Source organism: Ambystoma mexicanum, chromosome 7p, assembly GCF_040938575.1.
Source record: "Ambystoma mexicanum isolate Mex_15411 chromosome 7p, UKY_AmexF1_1, whole genome shotgun sequence".
NCBI lineage: Eukaryota > Metazoa > Chordata > Amphibia > Caudata > Ambystomatidae > Ambystoma > Ambystoma mexicanum.
The window spans coordinates 628,421,115-628,443,691 of record NC_090939.1 but is presented as its reverse complement, the minus strand read 5'-3'; the positions used below and the strand labels follow the sequence as shown (position 1 = coordinate 628,443,691).

At 48.1% G+C, this 22,577-nt stretch overlaps 1 protein-coding gene across 5 annotated transcripts in view; it reads left to right on the top strand.

The window, feature by feature from the left end:
• UNC50 (unc-50 inner nuclear membrane RNA binding protein) overlaps positions 1-22,577 on the top strand; it is a 529,462-nt gene that overhangs the window by 378,458 nt on the left and 128,427 nt on the right. The gene's annotated exons all lie outside the window — the stretch shown is intronic.

Here is a 22,577-nt window from a genome sequence, read left to right as displayed (position 1 = left end):
CCTTCCACTGTTCGTCATGGTCCGAAGAAGCGTATCACCATCTGTGGCTGGAAGGTCAATGCTGGGAACTAGCTATGGTAGTCTAGGACCGGGACCCAACAGTCCGTTAAGTGGTGTAATATACCTTCCTTTGCCGCTTGACCTTTTCAGCCACCAGGATCTCCCATACTTTGGTCCACCATAGGGGTATCAGGGCGCCCTCCTGTGTCTTCCATTTCCGGGCCAGGGTTATCTTGGCTGCCAGAAGCAGCTGAGTGAGTAGTTTGGCGGAGCGACCAGTCTTTGGGTAGCTCTCCGGGTTTGACACTCCTAGCAGGATCGTTTCCGAGTCTATAGGCAGTTTGTGCTGGGTCGTGGTTTCAATGAGTTGTAGGACCTCCTCCCAGAAGGTCTGTGCTTTCGGGCATTCCCACCACATATGGAAAAAGGCTCCATGAGCTCCACATTGTCTCCAACAGTTCGGGTCTATGGATTTCTGGAAGTGGTGCAGGCGCTCCAGCGGGAAATACCAGCGGTGAAGGAGTTTCAGAGCACATTCCCTGTTAGTTATATATCTAGAAGCGAAATTGATCCTAGTCCAAATGTCTACCCATGTTTGGTCTGCTTCCAATCTGGCCATGTACGCTGGTTTGGTCGCCAACATGTCGACCTGCAGTAGTTCGTATAGTTTGGTAATCCGCCCTCTGTGCGCCCCTCCCTCTTTGCATGTTCAAGGGAGTGGAGGTCCTCGTGTCCCCCCACGGCAAACCTCTGGCTGTGAGATCCAGTGCCTGATCTGGGCATAGGTGAATCTCTCTGTTTCTGTCAGATGAAAGCGGCTCTTGCATTCTTCAAAAGAGAGAGGGTCTCTGTCCCCGAACAGCTGTGACGGGTTTAGAAGTCCCCCTTGGGACCATCTGCTGAAATGTGCTGTGTCCATTCCCGGGGAGAGATCTGGGTTCCGGAGGTTTGGGGAGGGAGGGCCGATGTGTCCAGGATGGTTCTGGTGGATGACAGGGCAGACTGCTGGCAGCTGCGTGCTGCGCCCAGTATGTGTAGAAGGAAGCTCAGCTGGAAGGGGCACTTAGGCGGTTCAATTTGGGTCCATTTTGGGGGGCTTGTCTGTTCCACTCAGGCTGTGGCATGTGCTAGCTGAGCCGCTGTATAGTTATTTCAGAGATTGGGTAGCCCCATGCCTCCTCATTTAGCTGCACCGGGCATAACTTTCAATGGGATTCTCGCCTTGCCCCCTTTCCAGACAAATCTCAATATCTGCTTCTATAGCTGCATCAAGGGTTGCTTTGGGAGGTGGACCGGTAGGGTCAAGCATATAGGTATAGGAATCTAGGCAACAGATTCACTTTACATGCTGTGATTCTGCCTAACAGAGATATTTCTTGTTCTCCCCATCTCTTCAGATCGGCTTCTAGTTCCTTGTTCAGGGGGAGGGGGAGATTGCTGCCTAAAGGTCTGCCACCAGGTGTATTCCAAGGTAAGCTGAAGCGGTAGTGCTCCATTTTAATGGGCACGTCACTTGGAGGTCCCTCATGGTGTCTTCACGCATATGCACTCCCAGAGCCTCCGATTTAGTGTGATTGACTGCAAACCCAGCTACCGGTTCAAAGGTTTCCAGCTCTGCTAGTGGCGGGGAGCGAGGCTTGGCAGCTAGTGAGGGAAATCATTACATTATCTGTGTATAATGCGATCTTGAATTGTTCTCTGTTTATGTCCAAACCTGCTATTTTGTCGTCCAAACTGATTCCCTGTACGAACGGCTCCATCACGAGGGCGAAGATCAGGGGGATGGGGGCAGCCTTGTCTCGTTCCACATGCGTGAGATCTTGGCCGAGAGCTTTTGGTTCATCCGCAGCAAGGTCTCCTGAGCTTGGTAGTTGGCCAGTAGCATCCTGCGAAATGTGGTGCCAAACTGAAAGGCTTACAGCATGCATGCATGAAGGTCCAGTCCATCCCATCAAAGCCTTTTGTGGCATCCAAGGTTAAGACTGCTATTGTGTGGCTATTTGGATGAGGTTGAGGGCTCGCCTGATGTGGTCTCCTGTGCTCCTTCCTCTGATAAAGCCTGTTTGTCTGGGTCTATAATGGAAGGCAAGACCAATGCCAGTCTATTCGCCAGTACCTTGGAGTAGACATTCGCATCTACATTAAGCAGAGATATGGGTCTGTATGACGTGCACTCGCTTAGGTCTTTCCCAGATTTCAAGAGCATGATTGTGACTGATTCTTGCATAGAGGGAGTTATAGTGCCTGTGTCGCGGAAAGAGTTGAAGAGTTCTATCATTGGGCCAAGAAGGAGAGGTTGGAAGAGCTTGATAAATTTCGGTGGATAGCCATCGGGGCCTCGGGCTCTGTGTTAGGGTTTTGAGTACTTCCTCAACCTCGTCGACTGTGATCGGTTGTTCCAGAGAGGATCTATCTGCTTCTGATATTTGTTGGCATGCGCTATGAACTGTTCCTGCTGCGATCGTGGCTAGGCTGTAAGTGTGCTGGTAAGGTGAGATGTTGCTCTTTTCAGTTTTGCCTCTTCCCCGTATAGGATTGTGCCCCCCGGGTCTGTCAGGGCTGTGATAAAGTTTTGCCGTCGAGATTTTGCTAATTTGTGGACCAGGAATCTGTTGGCTTTATTTCCGTAGGTATATTAGCTTTGTATTGTCTTGATCAGATTCTGGTGCGTTTCTTCCGCATAACGTGCCTGCAGTTTAGTTCGGGCTAGCCTCAGGAGCTTGGCTGACTTGGGCGACCATTTCTTCTTGTGGCGTGCTTCCGCTATTGCGACCTCCTTTTCTAGCCGTTCTCTCCCCTCGTTCCGCCTATATGCTGCGGCCTGGGCAATTAATTACCCCTTATCACTGCTTTCATGGCTTCCCATCTCGTCGCCATAGAGGTGAGGTCCGGTGGGTTCTCTTTGAAATAGTTGTGAATTGCTTTAGTTACGGCTTAACAGACTGCCATGTCGTGTAGCATTGGTTGATGGAGGGCCCATCAGGGTTTCATCGGGGGTGGGGGGGTCCAGGGTCGAAGATTCTGCAGTCAGCAGGATTTGGGCGCGGTCGAGAGGACCCTTGTACCTATTTCCACCTCATCCGTGAAAGAAAGCAGTCTGGCCTGCCCAGAATCATGTTGATCCATGAAGAAGAGCGGTGGACGTGCGAGAAGAATGAGAAGTCCAAGGTATCCGCATGGAGAACCCTCCAAGTGTCCACAACCCCAAAAGTCTTAACTAGATGGCAAAGGCTCACTGCGATTCTGATTTCTCTGGACGAAGGGGGATTGGATTTGTCTACCATGGGATTCAGGACTCCGTTAAAATCGCCTCCTATGACCACTTGACCCTCGATAAAAGGGAGTGATGTTGTTTCTAATTCTGCATAGGTTTCCTGACCATCGTTCAGGGCGTAGACAGTGATCGATGTGTGTAGCTGGTGAGATGTCTCCTTTTATTGCGATATATCTGCCCTCAGGGCTCCGTAGGACCTCATGTTCCCTGAATGGTGTCCCTTTCGCTAGCAGAATTGCCGTGCCCCCTCTCTTGCTATCCCCGGATGTCGGGTGTTGCTTCGGAAATGCCAGATCTCGCAGCCGTGGAAAGTCTGCAGAAAGCATGTGTTTTTCCTGGAGGAACACATCCGAGGTGTGGAGATCCTTTAAGCGCCGGAAGGTAGATTTGCGTTTCTCCGGGGAGTTTAGGCTCCTAACGTTCTGCAAGACACAACGCAGTTTCAAGTGTGGTGGGGCATCCTGTCGGCCTTCACTGGTCAGGTGGGTGGGGGGGGTGTTTGCAAAGGTTTGCCTTCTAGTGCTGAGCTTCAAGTCCTGGCCTGCTGCGTCTGGATTTTAACCTTGTCCAAACTGGGGCCAAATGTGCCCTGGAAATCAGGCTGATCAACCGTAGACCAGTCCAAAAAGAACCAAACCCAAACCAAACTGGGCCCAGTGGGCCTTGAACCGGAGTGTGTGTGTCCATTCACTCGGCTAGGGCATATCGTGGGACGCCCGAGCGCCCAAAGTGTGTACCGGCACAGAGATCAGGTTACTTACTGTTGGTTAGTCTCATTTTAGGTGGCAGGTAGCTTTCCTCCAGCGCTTTCGTTGTGAATTAGGGGTCGAGCTTTGCTTTATCAGGGGATGGATTTATCGAGTCTTCTTCTGGATACGCTGGGGCCCCTCCCATTATTCCTCCTGCCACTTCAAGGGAGTGAATTATGCATTTTTGGCAATCGAACGAAAACTGGATCGATGCCAGGAAGAGCCACCAGTATTTAATTTTTTGCTCCTGGAGAAAGCTTGCCGGCGGTCTAAGGGCTCTACGTCGTTGGACTCTGGAGGGCGCTATGTCCTGAAAGATTTGTATAGAGGCCCCTTGAAATGTTAGGTCCCCCTCTGTTCGACTTGCAGACATGATTTCTTGCTTAGTGGAAAAGAAATTGACCCTCGGGTGGATCCGTTGATGAAGAGCCTCTGCGGCCTCAGTCCAGCATGAGTAGTGACTTGTTACAGTCGGGAAGGAGGGTTTAGAAGAGGTCGCTAACGTAAGCCGGCAGGGCCCGATCTGCAATCGAGGCAGGAACCCCTCTGATGCGAATATTATTTCTGCTGACTGTATTTTCCAACTCCTCCTGCTTACGTTGCATGCTCTCGCTGTTATCTTCAAGGGTTTGTATTTTCCGCTGCAGGTCCGCAATTTGTGTCGAGTGCTGTAGGATCTGGTCCTCTGTTTCGTCAACCCCATGTTCCACTTCCTCCATACGATTGTCCAATCCTATTTTAGCCGATACCTCCGTCATGCAGTTACGGAATTCCGTCTTAATATCTGCTAAGAGGACTTGAATGTCATCCTTCGTGGCCCATTGGCCTTTGGATCACTGTGGTGACGTGGCAAGGGTTCCAGTGGGGTCTGTTTTCCTCGATTTCTCCTGTATGCGCAGCAAGCTAGCAATGTCTGCTGTATTCGTGGACTTATGTTTGGCTATCGTGTTAAGGGGGTGAGAGCCCAATGTGGCAGTGGTTTTGGGTGGCCCTGGGTCCCTGGTTTGTGTCTCTATGTTCTGTTAGGCTTTTGAGGCTACCTGGGTTGTTGGATGGCTTCATACGGCTCACAGTCCGTATGTCTCCGGAATGGGAGCGCTATCTTCTTCCCCAGTTTCAAGGCGTCTAGAGTGTGTCCAAGGAATTCAGTGCCATATGGTTTGTTATAATATGCTGCCCTGTGCTTCGGCCCAGCCACAATGCCTGGGAGGACTTCGGCTAACCTATGTTGTTCCCCCAGCTCTTGCCAACGTTGTCGAGTTGTCTTGTATTCCCTCTTGCCCCTTCAAATATTAGGTGCTGTGTGGCCTGCAATGCTTCGGGGCTCTTGGGGTTACTCAGGTTGTGTTTTCGTACCGTGTGTCTCACGGTTTGTATGCCCCTAGGACAGGGCCTTTATTCTCCTTCCCAGGTTCAGGGTGGCAGCCGCAGAGTGGGCGGAGGTTACACGCTGCAGGACAGCAGGGGAATCTTCTGCAAGCGGGCTGCCTGGAATTCACTGTACCTATGTGATAAGCCTGTTCGATCTGCTGCTAGGGCCACCTTTCAATATGTGCTGCTAGTGAGAGGTGTCCTTGCATGTAGGGTCTCCGTTGGCTCCTGCTGCAACTGGACCTCTGCTGCTTTGAGGTGGGTCATTTGAAGCTATCCGCTCCCTCCAGGTGTGTCACGGAGTTTGAGTGGGCACTGGGAGCCTCGCTGCATTCCCCCTTGTGCCAATGGTGCCACCCTTTCACTCCTCAGTCCTTCTTTTCCCCAGTCCTGGGTGTTGCGTTGTTTGCCCCTTGCAGGTAGATACTGGGAGGGTGGGGACCCCCACCAATGTAGCGCCCCTGGATGTTGCCTGCTGCTGGTGCCAAGTAGGCCCTCAGCTGTTCGTATAGGGGGGGTGTTCTGGGCAGCCGGGCTATCTCTCCATGTAGAGACCACTCGGCCCCCTGTGCCCCAGGGCTCTGGCTGCTGCGCTGTGCGTCCTTGCGCAATGAGTATCTTCAAACCTCTGCTGCGGTCCTACCTTGCCATACAACCTGGAGGGTGGTGGAGGCAGCGTCTGCCACTGTTGGCTGCAGGGCGCTGTCAGGGAGAAGGGGGCTCCTCTCTCCTCCCCGCGGCTAGATCGTTTGGGGGTGCGATGGTGTGGAGTGTGGGAGGCGAGCTCCCCCTCAGCGTGGATCTGATCTTCCTCCCTCAGGAGCTGTTGCCCGCACCCGCTCCAGGCTCTGTCATGCGCTGTGGGAGGGCGTCCGCATCATCAGTCGGGCACCCTTCTTGTTGCTGGTGCTGCCTTTGTTCTCCTCTGGGGCCTCGCAGCCGGCCGGAGCCCACCCTTTCTTCCCCCGTTGGGGTAACGGCAGTGGGGGCCTTGCTCTCCGGGGTCTCGTCTTCTGGCGCTGGTGCGACAGTCCGTGCAGACACGGCACAGCTCTACCGTATCCAGATGGCTGGGGTAGCCCGCAGCAGGGGCCTATCCGGCAGAGCAGGCAGCACCCTTCCCTCCACTCGGAGTGTGCTCTGGCAGGCGCCATCTTGTTTTGGCGGGGTACGCCTGTGCTTCTTTTGGCTTCAAATTACTGCGGCTCTTCTCCTCCGATTCACCCCGTAGTTTCGACCAGCTGGACCAGGAAAGGTTCATGAAGCTGCAGGCTGTCTCCATGCCGGATTGGGATAGCTAACACATGGGCATAGTGGCATATTCACGGGCATCTCACAGAGCTCTTAAAGAGGCGACCGCATTGCCGGCGCCTCAAGCACACACCCGTTTTTATTATTTTAAGTAATATGACCTATACCCCCCCCCCCCCCCACCTTGTAGGTGAGGTTTTCAAGATGAATGAGAATGAGTGTGCTCACCCCCCTTGTTTTAGATGTGTAGAACGAGGACTCCTATAGTTAAGTGTATATGCTGAAATAGCATAACTTGCAGTCGAAGGCTATATTGCCCGTTAATGTACGGCCTGGGTTTATAATAGAGTGGACATTAAAGATATGTAAAGCCCAGGGTGGAGGGGCTAGGATGCTATTAGAACATTCCACCCAATTAGAAGGTTTAGTTCAAAATGGGGAGAGACAAAGAAAGATTGGAAGATTGGAATTATTGGAAGATTGGAATGTTGGGAGAAAAGACTTAAACCAGCCATTATTGCCCTCTGTCACTCATTATCTACAATGGAACTGCCAAGCAATATTTTTAATATAGAGGAAATGGCATTGGGGCGGGCTGTACCATCTGCTAACCGCTCTCCATCCTTAGATAAAGTGAAGTGCAGGCATTACCAGGGTTGGCAGTCCGGGGGAGGGGAAAGCTGCATGACCAGGACAGTGGACGCGGGGGACAACTGCCATGGAGGGAGGCACAGGACATGTGGAGTGAGTGAGAGTACTGCGAGGTGGCGCAAACATATGAGGTGGGGAGGAAAAATTGTGCCTTGGAAGCAGCAGCAAACAAACTTTGGAAATGCAAGCCTGTCATGGAAGATAGATAATTCATGCGTTTCCCATGTGCCCTGCTTTCTGCCTGGTCGATGCAGTTTCACAGATATATAGGAAAATTTCAAGTAAAGTATTGTAAAAGAGGCGTTTCAGGAGTGATGCGCTAGTGGTTTGCGTTGATCAGGCAGCATGAATCTAAAACAGAACCCACCCTGTCAATCTTCTAAAGCTTTTTTTTATGTTTTATTCTTGCACTATTTCCAAACCAATCCAGTGGATTATGGCTTTGCATGCCCAGACTATTATAAAGTATACAGGACATTCCTCTATGTTGACATTCCTTTAATCAAAGTGATAACTGTTTTGTATTTGTATTCTGGTCCACGATTCCTTATAGCCTAGTCTTGATTTCTTGGCCCCTTAGACGTCTGGTGTACCAATAGATGGTATACTAGAAGGCTAAGGACCCATGTCTTGCCTGAAGCAGAAGCCTACTTTAACCCCCAAGGCTGGTGGCTAGAGGAAACACCTGCCACTGACTGAGTTAAATAGTTAAAACTATTTTCCTGGCAGAATAATCGAGGGGTTTTAGGAGATACAGGTGTGAACTTGAAATGGTCCGCCCAGCTAGGCACTAACTGAATTTCAGTGTTGTGTTGTAATCCCTAATTTTTCAGATGTGATGCAACCAAGAACTCCTCAGACACCTTAAGATGGTTCAAGGGTGTTTATTGTTGTCGATTTAACAGGGTTGGTGGAAACCATGGGACTTCTATTTAATAAAGGGGACTTGTTGATTTGGCACTAGGGCTATCCCTCTCCTCTTGTCTCCCTTTGGTTACCTACCCCCTGACCTAGCCTAGGTATCCGTAACCCCTGTTAGGTTAGTGCTAGTGCTCGTTAACTCTTACTGTCTTCCACTTTCGCTACCTCTGTAGGGGCCTTCTCACTGTGCCTCTCCTTATCCTGTTTAGTGATCTATTGGAAGTTAGGAAATAGTGCCATGCATTCACTCTGTTGAAATCGCACATTCTCACCCTGCCCTTCTACTATTCTGCCTTCTTCACGTCCAGTCTTCTGTCCCTCCGGTCTTTCTCTCTGTCTTACCTCCACCTTTAGATGAACACCTCCTTCCTCCTCTTACTCTTCCCTCTTTTCTTAACTCCTCCACCCACTCTATGGCTGTCTCCTTCTAGCCCACTACTACTCCACTCATTGCTACTACTTTTCTACAGTTTCTCCTCCACACTTTTACTAGCACTTCTCTTCTTTGTCAATGCACTACTGCGGCTTCCCCACTTCCATGTCTACCGCCTCAATACCTCTACTACTACTACTGCCTCACTTCACTATTACCTCCTACTACTGCTACCTCTACACTACTACCCCCTTTTCACTACTAACTTGTCCACCTCTCACCTACTACCACCCTTCCACTACTACTAATACCCCCTCACTACTACCTCTATTCTCACTACCACTACCCTTCACTACCACTTCTTCCTACTACAACTATTCCACTTCCTCCTCTTACTACCACTCATCGTGCATATCCACTCTGCAATACCCCTCTCCTTCAATAACCTCCACGCTCCTTCCTCTCCGTCCTCCTGTTGGTCTCTTGGTCTTCCCCCTTCCACCTCTGACCTCAACCTTCTAACTCACACTAGCCCTTTCCTGTCCTTTATTTATTTTTTTTATTTTTTTATTCAATGGTCATGTATCAAGCAGAGTTGTTCACACTCATAGACTCTGTGTATAACTTTTCCATAAGTGGGCAACAGCAGTTATATTTACGGGTGAGCATTGTCGGGAGCCCCAGTGCTTGTCGGGAGCCCCAGTGCTATCTATGTGAGACTTCGTTTTGCTAAAGTACTGTCTGAATGGGGCACAAATGTCTTTAGGGCAGCATATTGAGGATACAGACAAAACTATTTTTTCTTTGTGTTCATTGACATAGGTTAATTCATACAACCAGTCCTCAATGCTGGGTGCATTCTTAGACTGCCAACATTTTAATATGCATTTTTTCGCAACAGCACATGCAACATTAAACAATCTTGTAGTCTTAAGAGGTCTTTCCAATATCCCCAATGTATTTGAGTGGAGCAAGTGAAGACGAAATGTGCACTATGTCCTCTATAGCCTCAGAGACCTTACCCCAAAATTCCAAGATCAGGGGGCACGACCAGTACATATGAAAGACGTCTGCTTGCGGGCTCACGCACTTTAAGCATTCGCCCGTACAATCTGGCATGAACTTGCCCATTCTGGCGGGGGTGTAGTGTAAGTTGTTCAGGACCTTAAATTGGATGAGCCGCATCCCAGCATTCAGGGATACAGACTGTTAGTTGAGAGTATTTTCTCCATTTGTCATCCCCAATTGCAGCTCCCATGTGTTTTTCCCATACTACTTTAATGGAATTGTGAGTGGAAAGGTGTGATTGTATTAACCTGTATAATCTGGACACTCCGCTTTTTGTACCATCATTTGACACCATGGCACTTATACAGTCATGTGTCTCTGGCGCAATCGGCAATGTTGCCCATTTCTTGCAGAAAGCGGCTTGCATTTGGTGGTATTGCTGCAGTCTCAATTGGCCTCCCCCTAGACTATCAACAAATTCGTTTTGAGATACAAATTGCCACTCTGGGCACATGTCACCTATTTTCATTTACCCTGAGGGATCCCAAGACTTCTGTAGCATCTTATCAAACATGAGGGAAATACCCGGAAAGCACCAAAATGGGGTCTCACGGTTATAGGGTACCTCCAACCCAATCTTCCTGAAAATTCTAATCCAAGCATTATCGGTTGTACTTACAGGGTCGAAGGTGCAGGAGTTCTTGCATCTTTCACTGAATGTAACTGAACGAAGATTCATAGGGGACGCCCCGTGTTTCTCCAGGGGTATGGTTACAGCTGTGTCCTCAGTGCTGTACCAGTATCTTGCAAATTGGGCCTGCGTTGTCAGGTATTATTCAAACTCTGGTGCTTCAAGACCCCCACATGCATATGGTTCAGATAATTTTTGCCAACTGATTCTTGCCACCCCAGAACCCCAAACAAATGTGGAGGCTAATGACTTGAGACTAGTAAAAAATGCTCGCCCCGGCCACAGGGTGACATTACCAAAGAAATACAGTAACTTCGGAAGAACACCATCTTCAATGGTGCTACCCGCCCACAGCAGTAGCTTGGTGGATAATTGTTGCAAGTAGGTTTCATAGTTGTCGATTGTTGGTTGCCCGACACCATAATACCCAAGTACCCAAGAAATGAACTGGCGACCATTTGAACCCCCTATATTAGGTGGCTGAGTAGTGATCAGCGTAATGGGAAACAGTTCTGACTTGGCGTAATTTATTCTGTATCCCGAGTAATGGGAGACTGTTTGGATATCATTCATTATGGGCGCCAGGTTGTGTTCAGGGTCCCGCACATATAGGAGAGTATCATCCATGTATAATGAAATAATCTGGGCAGGGCTGTTTATTCTTATCCCTCTGTGTCCGTGTACCTTCCTAACCAGCGCAGCCATTGGTTCAATAGTGAGAACAAACAATGATGGAGAGAAGGGGCAGCCATGTTTGGTGCCCCTTCCAAGGGAGAATAGTGCCGACAGTGTTTGGTTTGTTAAGACTCTTGATCCTGGATTGGAATACAGCAGCCGAACGGAGCTCAAGAAGTATGGGCCTACTCCAAAACATTGCAGTACCGAAAATAAGTAGCTCCATGATACAGAATCAAATGCCTTTTTGGCGTCCAAAGCGGCAAGCTACCGCTCGTGCATCTGGGTTCACCTGTGCCATTACCCCGAACAGGCAACGCAAGTTCAGAGGCGTAGATCTCGTGGGAATGAAACCCGACTGATCTGCGTGCAGTAGTTCAGGCATAACTGGGAGAAGCCTCATAGCAAGAATTTTCGTGAATATCTTATCGTCTGTATTAATTTAAGGCAGTGGTCTATAAGAGGCCACATCATGGGGCGATCAGTGTGGTTTCAGCAACACTGTGATAATAGCCTCGCGCATTGATTGTGGGAGTGCACCTTTTTCCATGGATTGCTCCCGTACCTTCAATAGGATGGGAGCTAGTTCCTGATGGAACATCTATAAAGTTTGATCCCCAGTCCATCTGACCCTGGCACCTTCCCTGAAGCCAATGACCTTATGGCACCCACCATATCGTCTAGTGTTACAGATTGTTCCAGATTTAGCCTAGTCACGGTTGAAAGTGCAGGAGGCTCTATGGACATTAAATATCGGAAGAGCTCCTCCTCTGTAACCTCATCTCGATTAGAGAATTGGGTGGAGTAGAATCTTGGGAATGTTTCATTAATGTCTTTTTCACCTGTCTTAACAATGCTGTCCGGGCCCTGAACACCAGTGATAGATTTAAGATTCTCAGCTTTCACCAGGTTAGCCAATAATCTGCCGGCTTTGTCCCCTTCACCGTACCTCCATGCCCTACTTGGGGCAGCCATATATAGGACCTCCCTGTCTGCCAGTTTGTGGAATTCACCCAATAAATCCTGTATCTGTGTGTGTTCTACTGTATTTGTTTTCCTGCTCCCTGAGTTGGTTTTGCACCCGACCTAATTCCAATCTAATACTTTTAAGGGAACCAGAGGTTTTGGCCATTATAATGCCCCTTTACCCACACTTTGAATGTCTCCCAAAGCACTGAATGGGCACGGACCGATCCTTCATTAATACTGATTAATTCAGTAATTTCAATGTGCAGGGCATGGGTCAGACTGGGATCTTTTAGGAGAGAGAGGAAGGCATTCTCCAGCGCGGGGTCTGTACTGGATACTCAGATCTCCAGGGTCATGGAGACAGGAGAATGGTTCGACAAGGTTTGTGGGAGGATAATGCAGTTTTGAACCATATTGGCAATCTGGGGGGTCAATAACCAGATATCTATACGGAACTCTATCATGGACAGAGGAGTAATATGTGAATTCCTTGCTTTGTGGGTGAAGTGTTCGCCAGATAACCATGAGGGGGAGTTGCAGCAAGATTTGATGTAGTGTGTGTGCCGCTCTAGTAAGCACCCGTGGGGAATTTGAGGATCTGTCCAGTTTCGTATTCAAAATGGTATTAAAATCCCCCCTCCGCCATATTACCTAGGTCTCATCTAGGGATATCAACATTTCCGCAATTGTATGGTAGAACCCAATGTCATCTAAATTGGGTTCATATGTATTGACATACGATCGGATGGCCAGCCACTTCACCCCATATTAGTACATACCTACCCAGAGGGCCCACAATGCTCCTAGAGAACCGGAAGCCCAGCGAGGGATGAATAAAGGTGAGGACACCTCATGCTTGTGTGGAGTATTCCGTATAGTACTTCAGTGGGCCCCAGTTTTGTTCAAAGGATTTATTCACCTTCCCCAAAGCATGCGTCTCTTGCAATATCAGTCTCTTGGGCCCATGTTGCGAAACATATGAACTGACTTTCCTTGCTTTAGCCAGATTATTAAGGCCACAGACATTCCAGGTCAACATTTTAATTTGCAACCCTTTTCCCTTGGATCCCTTAGCTGCCATATTTGGTAAGCTATACCAAATGAATGTGATGGGTGGGGACCTATGATCATACAATTGCTTTCAGCATGACCATTATTTTCCCACCTTTTAACTTCTTCAGCCAACCCTTTCTCTTCCCCCATTGACCCCAACCACCCAACATTTTTATAACATTCCGGAGAATTCTAGCTTCATGACATCCAACCATCGCCCAACGTGACGTACTGACTTTTCCCCCAAACTTGAACTTGGACTCGTACATACTTGGACATTCCCCCTCCCACCACCCACACCATCTGCCCCAACTGGATGATGTACCCCCTTGTAACTCACGGAACATTCCCGAGGCACGTTAGCTGCAGCTACCCCTTGAAGGCTGTCGGCTGCATGCCACCGCTTGGGCTGCTTAGTAACTTATATATTGGTGCCTGTTGATTTCTTAATATTACAATGCAGAACATTAAGGATTCCATAGGTCCCATGACTCAGTCTGCGGGATTCCTTTTGTTTTTGGGTCTCGGGTTCCTGTTCTGATTTGCGTCACAGAGTTTAGGTGGGATTAGGATGGAAGATTCTACATAGTTTATGGCCTTGGTAGGGTTCTTGAAAAAGTGTGCCCTGCCTTCGTGCTGAATCCGCAGTTTTGCCGGGAATATCAATGCATATGGAATCCGTTGAAGTCTAAGTTGTCTCTTCGCCGGGTCATATGTTCTCCTCCGGGCCTGCACCGCTGCTGCGAAGTCAGGATAGATGTGAATATTGCTTGCCTCGTATCTTAGCGTTCCTTGTTCTCTTGACAGTTTCAGGATTAGGTCTCTATATCTGTAATTCGCTATAATAGTGTGGGGGGGCCCTGATTTAGTGACTGGGGCCAGGGTGCGATGTGCACGTTCTACTAGAACGTGTTCAGAGAATGAGGCAGTAGTAAACAGCTATCCGAGTAGCGACTCCATGAATATTTCCATTTGGCCTTTACAGGCCGATTCTGGGATTCCGCTGATGTGCACGTTATTTCCCCTAGATCTCGATTGATTACAAATCATCACATTTGCTTTTCATCTTGGATAATTCTCCATTCAGGTGTATTATATACTGGTCATGTGGATCCACCTTATCCTCTGTTATGCTAATTCTGTCTCTGGCCTCGGTTATCCATACACTCTCTTTCCCCAGCTTCGATTTGAGTGACCCAATTGTTGCAACTTTGTCATCTAGCTTGACATTTATCGACATGAAGCCGGCCTGTACCGTTGTCAGTAAGCGTCTTCTCTGGCATTGTCTGCTGGCGTTAGTGGTTCATCAGCTCCTGGGAGTATCGAGTTTGGGAGCTGGTGAAGGAATCCATCTGGCATTTCTTTTTCCCTCCTGCGCCTTTTGCCATATTCTCCGAGTCTTTGCTAGAGAGATGTTCTTCTCCAACCGACTAGGTATATTTAGTTAATTCCCAATGAACAAGATGGGAGTTATTTGGGAATATGTTTGTTCTGCTGGGACCCTTATGCAGTTGGTGTAAACACAAGGCTGATGCAGCCCTTTCTCATGTCGTTAACTATGCGTCGACCGCTGACCAGATGTTGCCCACTAACAGGTTTGCGATTTGGGAGTTTCCCGAGGGTTGGACTGCCACCCTGTCCACGTGACATGGTCCGCCAAATGCCAGGCAGGAAAAAAGAAGGGGATGCCCACTTTGAATAGTAGTACTTTCTTCTGAAATCCATGTTTGCGCTGCCACTGCGCTTTGGGGGCTCTCCTTATTCCCTGCCACATCCCTGTAGGGGCTTATATTGTAACGGGAGCTCCAGACCCATTGGTGTTCAGCGTACATCTTTCCTGCAGATATACCCACAATGTCGGGGCGATATGACAAAGCTCCTGTGTAGGTTCCCTGCCCAAGTCGGTGATATCCACATTCAGTAAATATTATGGCGTTCTTGTATAGCTAGCCCCAGGTGTGGTTCATATATTGCCTCTTCTTACTTATGCCAGCAATACTGAGTTTAGTGGCGGTGTACAATGGTTGGTGTTCTCCCACACATTTGATGGATGTCAGATTACCAGGAGCGCCTAACAAATCTGCCCGCCATATGAAGCCCTCCTTAGACTTGCCTGTGGCAGCCCTAGCTTCACTCTGCTGTATGAGGTTGGCTCATAGAGCTCAATCACTTCGGCCGGCAGTCCATGTAATATCTCTCAAAGAAACCTCAAACTTCTTGCCAGACTCCCCAAAATCTATGAACCGACGGCCCAATCTCTGTACCTCCATTCTAACAATCTGCCTAGAAACCTAAGAAGTGCCCATCCCAATACCAAAACCTCTTCACATAACCTTGCTATTACTCAGCTCCCACTCCTGCTCAACAGCCCACTCCTTTGAGGCTCTACCACCTGCCCTAAACCCCACAATACTGTGATACCTCCCACTGAGCCGACACTGCCAGGTATAAGAGGAGCATTAATAAATGCCTGTTCTCTTGTGGCACATGCCACAGAAATAGCCGACCTTATCACTGAATAAATTCACTTCCTCGCCATTACGGAATCTTGGCTGCACTCAGCAGCCGGCCCAGCAATTATGCTAGCTATTCCTGAGGATTACACCCTTTTAAGAATAGACTGCACTTCCTCTTGCGGCAGTGGCCTAGCCATAATCGCAAAAACCAGCCTAGCACTGAGACTTGCTCCTCCACTAAAGGTAGACTCTTGTGAACTCCTGACCGCCAAATTAACTACCTCCTCTTCTCAAACCTTATCTATCCACCTCATCTACAGACCTCCAGGCCCTTTAGGATCTTTGAAGAAGATCTCACTAACATGCTCTCGGATAACCTCAAAAATACTTCACCAAGTCTTCTTCTAGGAGATTTTAACCTTGGCTACAAAGACCCCTCAGATCCCATTACCACTCAGATCGAGTCCATCGAGGAATTAGGCTTCGCCCAAAAGGTAACAGGCGCCACTCACACTAAGGGCAGAACCCTTGATTGGATAGCGGAACACCATTGTGTAACTTCCATCAACGCCATAACCCCCTTGCCCTGGTCTGACCGCCACCTGATCTCTTTCACCCTTGAAGTCACAGCCCCCCACCATACCATCAGTATAGCTCCTACTATTCCTACAAGGAATAAAAAGAACATTACAGCGGACAAAATTATTCCTCTGATCATCCCAACCTTGAATTCTCTGCCTGACTCTATAGACCCGCTTACCTTGGTCGAAGAGTATAATAAGGTAATGTTATCTGCTTTGGATACCATAGCACCCTTGAAAACCAGAAAATGCAAACATAAAAAACATGTCAACTCATGGTTCTCTCCCCATTTAAAAGCCATTGGATTTGAGAAACGTAAATGTGAACAGATATGGAGATCAAACCCTTTCTGAAACTAACAAAAACAACCTCACTAAACTAGCTTCAAAAAAGAAATAATCCTTGCCAAACAATAATCCTACAACTTGCGTATTACCCAAGCTAACTCCAATACAAAAGAACTATTCACAATCATTAAAGAATTGGAAACACTTATCCAAGCCCCTGACACCTGCCCTAAGAACAAAACCTGGTGCACCAGTATTCAGAGTGCCCTAGCTAATAAAATAACGACCTTACAGGCCAAAATTAACAATAAAAAAGAATCCCTCCTCCTCGCCTCAAACTCCAACAATATCTTGGCCCTTGCACCCTCGAACACCTTACCTTACACCCTGTCAGAACCACCTAAACCCCTCTCCAACTTTAAGAAAGTATCCACTCTAGAAGTTGAGAAAGTCATCCTAACTCTCAAACCCTCCAACTGCCATGGTGACCCTTGCCCTGCACAAATTATAAAGGATGCCGTAAGGGACCTTTTCCCTTTCATAACTAAACTTATAAATGCCTCATTCTCTACCGGTACCGTTCCCAACAATTTGAAACAGTCATGGGTCCTCCCACTTCTAAAAAAAAAAAACAGCACTCGACCTGTCCATTCACAATAATTCTTGTCCCATCACGACAGTGCCCCTCCTGCTTAAGATTCTGGACAAAGTAGCGTAGCTATAAATTCAACAATACTTGGAATGCACCCACTTCCTAGGAGTACGTCAGTCAGGTTTTAGACCACAACACAGAACGGAAACCGCACTTATCGACCTCAAAGCAGAAATAGATACTCTGAGAGACAACGGTAGCACAGCACTAGTTCTGCTGCTCGACCTCTCAGCGGCGTTCGACCTGGTTGACCATAAGACTCTCTGCCACCACTTAAATTCGGCCACCACCTTCTCACAAGAAGCCATAGGCTTGATTCAATCCTTAGATTATAGAACCATGCGGGTCTTCGCACCTTCAGCAGCCGCAGACCCTATTCCTATCACGTGTGGGGTGCCTCAGGGCTCATGTGTTCGCCCACTCTGTAAAACATCTTCACGAAGCCCCTTTTTGACGATCTAGATGGCCTGGATATCACCTAAACTAACTATGCAGATGATACACAGATCCTCATCCCGTTGACGGGAGATTACGACAAGGATTTGGCCTTTGTGAACAGAGTATATCTCATCATCCAGGCATGGATGGCCTCTCATGGACTATGCCTGAATGATGAAAAAACGGAACTCCTCATTCTGGGCACTAGGGCGAACCTCAATAAATTAGGCCATCTCTACTCTAACTTCACCATAGACAATAATAACATCCCAGTAGCCAAGGAAGTGAAAACTCTTGGTTTCTACCTAGATTACACTCTCACATTTAAAAAACAAGGCAACTCCATGGCCTCGGCCACCACCTACACGTGCAAGCTAATTAGAGCAGCAAAGCCATGCCTTACACCCAACAACTGCATTACCCTAGCAAGAGCCTTGGTATTATCTAAACTGGATTATTGCAACTTCCTATACATAGGCTGCAACAAATACATCACCAACAAGATCCAGATCTTACAAAATAATGCCTTGAGAGCAGCCCTCAACATTCCCAAGAAAGTCCACATATCGGACTTCAGAAGAGCCAACAACTGGCCCTCCACCAATGATAAAATTCTCCTCAAATCAGCCTCCCTAACTCATAAATGCTTACATATGGCCGCCCCCCAGTACCTTGCTTCCAAATTCCGGAGACAATCTACTAACCGTCAAGTGCCTAGATTCAAATGCATGAAGACAGGTGGTAGTAGCTTCCCGGTCAAAGCCGCCCAGAACTGGAACTCACTCCCACCCTCCTTAAGAGAAGACATGCCCTACCCACGCTTCATATACAACCTTATCCAATGGATCAAGGAGCATGACATTTGACCCTTGACCCTCTGCCACACTGCCTTACCACTGCCCACTACTGCATATAATTGTATATATTGTATATAACTGTTGCCTGATGTTCTTTGCTATTACTTGTTCGCTTGTATGACATAGGCCAGTACTGTTTATCAACTTTGTGTACTGCAATGCACAGCAATGTAACCTAAGCTGAACAATCCTCTTTTCCTTCTTCTGCGCCCTAATACCCTTGGGTCTGGTGCGCTTTATAAATAAATAAACAAACATAAACAAGGTGTGTCTGGTTTGTTGCACTTTGCCAAGTCATGCTGCAATATCCCTCTTTCATTTGGGCTGATAGACGTGTTGGGCAATCCAGCGGTTGCAGATCTGCGCAGGGCTCACCACAGCTATTTGATTAGGGTGTGATGGTTCCCCTCTCACCCTGAATATCGAGCAAAGGCTTATTTCCTTGTTCGGCACCCCCACTGCTTGTGTATCTGCTCAGTCAACCGTTGGATTGCCGGCATCACGGGCCCACAGAATGGCGAAGAGGAGGTACGCGGCCCCATTGGAGACAGGAGAACAACCGTGGTCTGTGCAGGAGAGAGAGGATCAATGCCGCAGAAACAAACTGTCAGTGTTTCAGGACTACGGTTTCCCCCACTCGCCGCCTCAGAACTCCAACCCGCATGTGTTCCGCATATACAGTCGCAGCCGGGATGACTTTCCGGGGCTCCGCCAGACGCGGATTGGTTACGCTGTATGCATCGGATCGCTCACACTGCTTACAGGGTTTGCTCCGCCTATAGACTGATCACCGGCGGCTTCTTTGGAAGCTGAGGCAATCGGAGCGCATCAGGTTGGATGATGTCCAGTTCTGCCATTCAGGCTTTGTGGGTGGTGCTATTTCGGGCAGTATTCTCTGGGGTAGTCACAGGAGAGCGAGGCCTCGATCTCCCACAGAGACACACAGTTGGTGGCTCCTCCTCTCTGCAGGCCGCCGACAAAAATGTGCTTGCGTCCTAAAGCATTCCCGACACGGAAGTCTGATGCGGGCTTCTGCTTCGCCTCTCACCGGTATACTTATTTTAAAGATTCCCACAGCGTTATGGCATCCCGGGAGCTCTGGGTTGGCCAGTTGCCACACAATATTTTCCTCCACACAGCTAGGCAGCTATTTCCAGGGCTGCTCAACAGCGACCCAAATCCTGTTTCCTCCTTCTATTTCCCTCCCTGTGAGGGGATTGGCTTGCTCTCCCTAGCCATTCTACTTGGCTTATTTCTGCAGGTCCGTGTGGGAAGGGCAAAGGAAACTTAAAAAATCGAACTGGGCCTGCCCCTTTTCTCTGCGTGGACTCGCAGCATTCATGGCGAGAATCAAACTGTTCATGGGAAATTTCTTCCCCCGCTGCCGTGGCCGTCCTGCAGGTCCCTGTCAACATCACAAATCCCTGGTGAGTAAGTGTATTGCACCCCATGCACAGGCCCGGGCTGGTGTTTTCAACCAGAGCTGCACTTCACTTGCCTTCCCAAGGCCATGTCAGCCTGTGGTGCTCCGCCGTTGTCGCTCTCCTCGCTGGTATACCCTGCCCCCCTTCCCCTTCTCTAGGAGGTCCACCACCACTGCTCTGGCACCGCTGCTGCCCCTCACCTGGGGGCGGTATCTACCTGCATACACTGCTCACTGCTTCCTACTGGTGAGTTGACGGCCAGCAGGGTATTGCCTCCGTTCACACTGCCATGAAAGGGAGAGGTAGGATTCGTACACCCCTCTCCCATCTCTGGCCTTGTCACACAGACCATACTGTTTATTAGAACTATGGGGAAATGCGAAGCGGAGGCAGTCTATCACTTACATATGTATCAGGCCTGACTAGAAGCATCACACCCAACCCACTATACATTGAGATGTTTTTTTTTCCTCTTTACTTAATTGGATAGTACAATTTTTGCAAGATTTGTGTTCCTTTGTTGTGTGTAGCGTCTTAAAATGAGTGAAGTTGTGTGTTCAGTTCCTGTTATGAGGTCTTCGCTCCGCTTCCAGATTGTATTGTCCTTCAGTTGTGTGTGGTCTCAGTGGCCAAAGACTCATGTCCAAGGCTTTGCAAAAAGCCCACGACTGCAGTTCCTAGTTTTGTTGATTTACCACTCATTAAGTGATTCCACTAGTGTGTTTCGTCGAGGGTATAGACGTCGTTCAATAAATGGCTTTGTGGGTCTGTCTGGTTGAGGTTGTGCCTTTACATGACAGTAGTAGATGTTTTATTGTTTCCACTGTGTCTGCTCTCTTGCAGAAATGGCTCGAGTTTGTGGTGGAGATTCCTCTAATTGCTAGTATCTCATTAGTTTTTAGCAAATTTAATCTGGCTCTTAGGAAGGTTGCACGGGTGCTTTTGTTTGGAAATTTAGCCAGGTATTTGACTGTCATGTTGACCTTTTGTAATTCACTGGAAGGTGGAGAGTTAGTTTGTTTTTTCCGGCCTCCTCCAGGGTTTGTATCCAATCCCAAGTTTTTAGTTGAGCTTTCACTTTATCTGGGTTTTCTTCGAGTTCTTTTTCCGAGCTTCCGATCGTTTCCAGCAGGTCCCTGTTTTTTTTGCGTCCACCCATTCAGCATTTCGTTGGATTCTTTTTTTATTTCTTCGCGGGTTATCTTGAACAATTTGAGGTTGGAAGATTGAGTTTTGCGAAAAAGCATCAGTCCGTTTAACAGCACCGTTGATTTTAATGATACTAGGCTCAGTTCTCTCCTCACTGAGGCCATTGGTGTGGTTGAAGGTAGGTTCAGGACTTTTCTCCAGAAGGATCCCTCCAGCCTTGGCCATATAGTGTCTGGAATCGCCAGCATCGCCTCTGTACTGTAGGTGATGGCTGACGTGGCTTTTGCCTTGTAAAAATTAATGGCAGGTAGGAGGGAAAAGCGGACGTATTTTCTGTCGATTTATCTTTGTTTGCGAGGTCAGAGATTTTGTTTTTGCCCAGAGTGTCACCTGCATTGCTGTTTCTTTAGGGTTTCAGTTCACAGTTATTCCCAAGTACGTGAAAGATGTTACTTTTTCTACCCTCTTTCCCTTGATAAGCCATTGTCCTGTTTCGTTATGCTTCCGTGATTTCTCCATGATCCTAATTTTCATTTTAGTGACGTTGATCTTGAGGTTGTTTTCTCTTGTGTAGGTTTCTAAGGCGTCAAGTCTACGTTGGAGGCCAATGGCTGTCTGGTCAAGCAGGATGATGTCGTCTGCATAGAGTAAGCGGCTGATTTTGTCATTGCCAAGCTTGGGTGGGAATGCTCTGATTGTGGTTTCGTGGTCTCTGATGTGTCCCGTACAGGCGTTATATAGGGCGGGTGCCAGCGGGCAGCCCTTCTTGACGCCTTGCGAGGTTGTTATTTCCTTTGTTAGTTGGGCCGCGCCGTTGAGGTGCACTCACATAGTTGTGTCAGAGTAAAGACTCTTGATTGGATTTAGGATTGAGTCTGGGCAAGTCCATCTAGATAGCTTAGCCCATAGTTTGTCCCTATTCACTCTATCAAATGCTTTTCTTAGATCCACAAATGCTAAGTATGGTCTGGGTCCACCCTTCAAAATTCTTGACTTCATGATGCTTAGCACAAAGATGTTGACCTGAGTTCCTGCGTTTTTCACGAATCCCGACTGGAAAGGGTCCATACGTCCTGAAGATTTTGCCCATGAGAGGAATTCTGTCAAGAGGAGAGATCCAAACAGTTTTCCTAGCACATCTAGTAGTGCTATAGGACGGTAGTTATCAGGGTTGTCTTTTTCGTTCTTCTTGTAGATGGGTACTACATGTGCCGTTTTCCAGGAAGGTGGGGTAGACTGCGTTTTGACGCAGGTATCAAAAATGTCTGAGATCAATGGGGCCCATATTTCAGTTGTTTCTTTTTAGGTCTTGATTGGTTATTCTGTCTGGGCCAGGAGCTTCAGAGGGTTTTAGGTTCTTGATTTTTTCTTCTATTGTCGTTGTTTTGTAGTCCAGGTTCCATTTTGTATTGAGTAGAGGAATGTGAGGTGTGATTTTGCTTGGAGGTTTCTTGAATAGTTCTGAAAAGTATTCTATCCATCTCGGCTCTCCTACATTGTTTAGGATGGAATCTTGGGTAGCTTTTCCTGCTAGGTCGGTTGTTTTCTTTCCACATAGGGTTCTAAGCATGGTCTCGGTATCTTCCTGGTATAAAGCCTGTCCATTGTATCTCATCCAGGAGTTGTAAGATTTAGTCACCTCTTTTGCAGTAGCCTTGTTTTCTTCAGTCGGTCGTTTTTTTGCAATTATTTTTTTTTCTCTCATGATTTTGCGTCTTTCCACCAGTGTCTGGTTCCTGTTATGTA